The sequence below is a fragment of the Priapulus caudatus genome, unplaced genomic scaffold (genome assembly GCF_000485595.1).
Source record: "Priapulus caudatus unplaced genomic scaffold, Priapulus_caudatus-5.0.1 Scaffold1961, whole genome shotgun sequence".
NCBI lineage: Eukaryota > Metazoa > Priapulida > Priapulimorpha > Priapulimorphida > Priapulidae > Priapulus > Priapulus caudatus.
This window is the reverse complement of record NW_014579022.1, coordinates 22,091-28,719: the sequence shown is the minus strand read 5'-3', so window position 1 is coordinate 28,719 and position 6,629 is coordinate 22,091. Positions and strand designations below refer to the sequence as shown.

Here is a 6,629-nt window from a genome sequence, read left to right as displayed (position 1 = left end):
AGAGAGATATAATAGAATATATATATATATATATATATATATAGGCAAGTACACAATGGACATATATGCTTATATAGCAGAAGGCTTGCGACTCTGCGACTGGTGTAGCTCCGAGAAACGGTATCGCTAGGGTTAGGATACCCTTATAGGGTTAGGATACCCGTATAGGGTTAGGATACCCTATACGGATTGTATAGACAATCCGTCGCACAGCCTGGTCGGGCTACGACTGGTGCGACCACGTATGTTAAGACATGATGAATATAAATCCCTTCGCGACCACACACTGCTGGAGACTTGCTGTAGAGCGAGATAGGGATGTATATACCTAGCTATAATTGCCGACAAGCCGTGCTAGAAATGCTGCAGCACCGCGCACCGCACGCACTGTATATAATTATACAGATAGATGAAGGCAATCTGTAAATAATTAATTAATCTGTTAATTGTAAGGTATCTGTAAATTTTTAAGACTGTACTCCCACATTAACCAAACTCACGACATGGGGGTGTAAACGCTACTCTGAGCCATATATGTATACACAAAGTCTACCAGACTTGTACTACAGAAGTGCATGTACCCTAACCCTAACCCTAACCCTAGCCCTAATCCTAACCCTAACCCTAAACATACCTCATATAAAAATATAAACATAATACTAAACAACATAAAACTACCTCGGGTACATATCTGTAGTAACTGATACGACAACTACCCCATCTGCGTTATTAATGTTATTCGTATATGATGAATAAAACCATCAGTTGTATAAAGACTATCTAAGGACTTGCGTTCATTTCATTCTGGGGTTTTTCTTGCTACTGCATCACCGTCCTACCTTCGCGGTAGGAGCGGGAAATATGATCCCGACACAAATAAATTACACGTGCTAACCACAGCACGTGTGAAAGTCCAGTGTGGCCACCCCTAGGGTTCTATTTGCAAACTGTAGGTATCCTTCAAGTTCTAACTCTTACAAAACATGATAAATATTTTTCCAATTGTTTATGCAGTGTTTCCCCTGCATTGACACGAGCGAGGCTCAAATTCTCAGCTGCCGCACAGAAATTTGTCCAAAACACCACATTGCTGACGAAAATCTCATACAATGTGTTCAGAATAGCTTAGTATGCACCAAATTGCACCTTTTTTTTAAAATTCTCTAGGGGGCATGCCCCCGAACCCCCCTGGCAGGCCTGCGGCGGAGCGAAAGGCTATAGTTCTAGAGCTATGGTAATACAGAGCCACGGGTAGTAGTATAAGCATACAACTGCTACTCTGGGTTCAAAGTGAAACTATAGTCAAACCCATATGTGTGTCAGAGTGTCACAAGATAACCACCTAAACTAATGTCTTTGTCCTTTATATACAATTGCCCGTTCTATAAAGGTGGTTTTGCCATGTGGTTTGTAGAGTTGCAATCGCAGAAATGATAAATACTGAGGTATACATGGAACAGGTATCGTATAATCAAAACAACCATGTAATATTTATAATCACTCTGTTTGAAGTGGCGTACATGCTGTCAACTATGAGTTCTATAATTCTAGATGATGCACTATTCATACAGTTCTAGATGATGCAGATTTAATTATCTTCTGTATTGCTCAGAATTAAGAAATTAACCAAAATGCACTCTAATTTCAGCTGTGAATAGAGTTTCTGCAGTTGCTGCGATATTGATTGTGACGCTCCTTGCATTAGCTGTAAGTAAAAAGCATCTATCGTGTATCGTCTAGATGAGGCCAAGCACCGAATTAACAGTAAAATATGCGTCGTCCCTTCCTTTATAGAAGTGGCGGTAGGAGTAGCAGTAGTAGTAGTAGTAGTAGTAGTGGGAAGAGGAAGGGTAGGGGGAGGAAAATGAGGAGGATAGGAGGAGAAGGGGGGTTGTGGGAGGTAGATGTTGGAGGAGTATGGGGAGTGGAGGTAGAGGAGTAGGAGGAGGGACAGCAGCATCAGGAGCAGCAACAGCAACAGCAGCAGCAGCAGTAGTAGCAGCAGCAGCAGTCGTAGCAGCAGCAGCAGTCGTAGCAGCAGCAGCAGTAGGAGTAATAATAAAAACTATATGACCTCAAAACAATACAGGAACATCATGACAACAAATTTGTGACAACAAATAGCATAAATCAAGCGACATGCACCGATTTCGCAATTAACGCAAAGCGAATATCGAGAAGCGAAATAACGTGCGCTTCACTCGCGAGTGACGTATTCTATCCCTGTTCACCAGTGCGTGGTCAGCTGTGACGATGACTCCTACATACTCGTCGACGAGGCTAAAGGAACGTTTGCCTGTAAGGTGAAGCAGAGTGACGCTGGTTACTCGCTGCTGCCTCTTAAGAAACTCTGCGATGGCAGCAAGGACTGTCTCAATGGCGTTGACGAGAAGGAGGGATGCAAGAGGAAGGAGAAGCTCAAGTACAAAAAGGTCAGTTGGAGGAGAGTGCTTAATTAAAATATTGAGAAAAAAATGACTAATCGAAAAATTTATCGCATTGTATTGTAAATGGATAGAAAAGAGATTAACATGATATGCACGCAACCACGCATGCATGCCCGCACGCACGCACGCACGCACGCACGTGAGCTTACTTAATTACTGCTCTTTTAATTTTGTCTAGACACCAAACAAGAATGAGTTGTAGCCATAGTTTTGATGAAAGGAAGAGCGGAAGAAAGGAAGAGCGTGAAATACTCAGGAGTGCACCGTTGATATTGGGCGAGTGATCACCAGAAGAAAGGTCGTGATATGAGTCCACCGGTACAACGTCCCTCAATACATCACCGAGATCTGAGGAACTGTCAGATGTGTTAGTTAATCATGCTAATTAAGCAGCGTACGTAATCGTCAGCATTCGTTTTTCATGATCAGTTTGGTGTAACTGCCAATATGCCATGAAACCCTTTGTTTAATTCTGGTGTATATGTATGTGACGAACCATGTATATTTGTACGTGACGTACATTGTACAATTTTATGTGGCAAAGTAACTCTGTATATTTGTATGTGGTGTACATTGTATAATTTTATGTCACGTAGTAGTACATTGTATATTTCTACGCAGCGTACATTGTGTAATTTTATGTGGCGAAGTAACCTAGCTTGTATGTTTGTATGTGGTGAATTTTGTACATTTGTATGCAGTACAATATAAAACAGCAGCTGTTTTCTCTACCATTGCTTTAACGTCGATGTTGTGTTCTGGTGCAGTAAGCTGAACGGACCGAGTTTTAGAATTTAACCATCTTAAAAAATTTTCCCTTTAAGTTTTCCAAAAACAGGCAAAAAAAGTGTATAAGATCGAGTATTTTCCGTGTTAATGGAGATCGTCGAGAAATCCCTGACAACGACTGCTTATTGATATATATCTGACACTTACTGGTGTTCCTGATATAGCGGATACAACGACTGCTTATTGATATATATCTGACACTTACTGGTGTTCCTGATATAGCTGATACAACGACTGCTTATTGATATATATCTGACACTTACTGGTGTTACTGATATAGCTGATACAACGACTGCTTATTGATATATATCTGACACTTCCTACTGATGTTACTGATATAGCTGATACAACGACTGCTTATTGACATATATCTGACACTTCCTACTGATGTTACTGATATAGTGTCCAGCAGCTACATTTTTCCTTAGCTGATGCGAGCCTCTACGCTGAGGCGTTCGTAGTTTTGTGCCAGATGACGAGATTACTGCTTATCAGCGTTGTCTAAGTTTCTTGAACTTCATTTGGCGCATTGCCTACTATAACAGGATCGCGGCAAATAATTTCTAGCAACTGCAACGCGCTCCGTTATCGTAGTTGCGTTGCCCAGTCTATATAGATCGAATTATTATTTATCGTTCGGTAACGGAGTTGATCCATAACGTATGACTACTTGAGAGGACTGTATGTCAACAACATAAAAACAGTATATCAAACAATTATACGGAACAATACATAAGTCTATTACTGACAAAAAATACAGATATCACATCAAATAGTCACAGAACAATTCTAAAGCATGTCGAATGAACTCGGAGGGCAATAAATGTTATGCCTCGAACGAATAGTATCCACCAGCACACTCAAAAATATAAACAAATCGATTTACGTTAATACACACAGTAATAATCTAAAAAAATCCTCAATATTGAAATCTTACCCACACTCAGTGAGCATCAAAAATCAACTCACCATCATAAGTAACTATGGCTAGTATGTATAGATAAACACGAGACTGTTCCAATACTTCTACTCTCAGCGCTATCATGTGTCTAGCCCTTATTCATAGCATATCTGCTTAGCGGGATGTATGTTTTAGCATGCAGTCAGATGTACCAAACATCTTAGCACGAACATTCACTATTTCTGTCCAGATAACTGTCGACATTTAATTTGGCACTAGAGCCTCCATGTAGAAGGTTTATTGTAATTAGATATTACTATATTAGCCTTTATTTTCAAATCTATGTAGTATATATGCACTAGAATAGTGCCATGTGTTTCTTACTTATGTCCTTACATTCGTCTTATATTTGCCTTGATGACTGAATGTTTCCAGTTACGAGTTGATTGCACCATGATGGGAAAATTACACATGGCTCTGCAGTAAAACATCGAGAACCGTGATAATCCTAATCACTCATAACATAATACTCATACAGTCCGAGTACTGAATATTTCATTCATACATTTTTGCATTGATCCTAGTGGACCCTTTTTAAAGTCTTTTAATCCATACACTTGCAGCAATTTCATCATTAATGTTCCACCGAAATCCAATTCTGACAATTTACATTTCGACTTCATAAGTCACTTGGCAGCTTTATTCTTTAGGATTTCTTTGCAGAAAAGTTTTGGCATAGTTCTACTGTTAATATGTTTCAGCATGGAGTCATATCTACCAATCATTGGCGAAAATTCACTATTCTGACAGTTTAGTCTTCTTTTTTTTGTACTGCACATCTCAAGCTAGAAATTTATTGTCATTAACATTTGCTTTTATTAATTATTACACAGTGTTATACTGACAGACACCAATTACTGCCATCAGACATGTACTGCAGGCATAGAGTTCTCATTTGTCTCTTGGTTACTGAAAGTGTCAATGACCACTATAGCTCACCTTGGGTGATAGAAAGCAATGATATTTAAAATTGTAATGTTTCATTTATGACGAACCGAAATGTGATCAAAGGTCCTTGTTTTATACTAATAGAAATTTTACCGTTTTGTTTCAGGGTTAGTTACATTAGTTTTACTGTTCATGCAAAGTCTGAAATCTGGTGAGAGATGACCACGAGCCTAATGATCGCATTTTGGTTTTCGATTATCGCGCAAATAAAGTAATTAAAAATCCAGTCAAATACTGTACGAAAATCTAAAACACAGTAATACACGAGGTAATGATTAGGTAAGTAAATTTAACACAAATCGAATTATCTAGAGCGTCCTTCGAGAAGTAGGTTGACTGCGTGCTCCCAAATAGACTTCTAACTCTCTCCCATAGAGTAAACTGACTTCAATTTTGAAACATGCGGTCCAAGGGTTCTTGTTCATTGACCGTAGGCCAGCCACGAATGCCATGTTAAAATTGCAAAATCTACCCTAATCTTGCAATAATACAAAATATTATCAAAACTGTGTGAATATTTTTGGGGCCAGTCCTCATTCATGCATAAATAAAGAAAAAAAAATAATTAACCAGAATAGCAAATCCTTGAAGCCTGAAACTGACTTATTGCCACTTCCATTTTTGTTCCAAAAAGGGACGTGCTCGAAAAGTATGCGGTCGCACTCGTTGCTACCAAAGCATAAGGACGGTCAACCCCGCGCAATAGGGAGCTAACACTATATCTTCAATTTCTTGAACCATGTGGGTGCGAAACGACTTGATTACGTTGACCGGTAGCCAAATGCATTGACGCCAACTGATCGGACGACACCCCATGGCAATAGCTCATCTTGACATCGTCAAAGCGAGCTACAAAAAGGATGCTTATTACTGTGATTGTGCATCCCGATATTAGTACATGGCAGTAGTTGATGTCTGAACAGTAGAATTCTCATCAAAAGTGTTTGTCCTTCATACATATTACATCAGTTAATAAAGCACAAATTGTCTTATAACTACTGTATATTCAGGATGTTTCATTTGAAATGAATTGTTTCAGGTGCAGATTCCTGGAAGCACTAGAATAAAACTGACCAGGAATGAAACAATAAGGAAGTGTTAGAGTACTGCTTATTATCACCCCTTGGTTTCGGTATGGATATCCAATTTACTACATCATATACATCCCCCCATTTTTCTCGCGTACGATTTGGGCTCGCCAGATGTGTGTTCATGACAGAAAAAACGTGGGGAAGTCTTACTCTGTCGTACCCATCTCCTTTATCCGCCACCACGAAATTCTTTTACTGAGCGTGATAATGGAGAACAGGGTTATTCAGCCAGGCAGCAACCTAAAACGCCCCTTATAACTATGAGCGGGGAGGCCTGTGCATTGGAGCGACCTAACTAACTACTGTACTGCTAGAACGTGCACCGAGCATGCACTAGTGGTCACACACACACCAACCAGTATCACGGTAGAAGAGTCCCATTACCACTCACGC

The 6,629-nt window shown here is 39.7% G+C and overlaps 1 long non-coding RNA gene across 1 annotated transcript; it reads left to right on the top strand.

Annotated features, from left to right (window-relative positions):
• Positions 1 to 1,647: 1,647 nt before the first annotated feature.
• Positions 1,648 to 3,178, top strand: LOC106817983. Its single transcript, XR_001395135.1, has 3 exons — positions 1,648 to 1,707; positions 2,235 to 2,432; positions 2,626 to 3,178. It is a non-coding gene; the product is annotated as an uncharacterized LOC106817983 (long non-coding RNA).
• Positions 3,179 to 6,629: the final 3,451 nt, after the last annotated feature.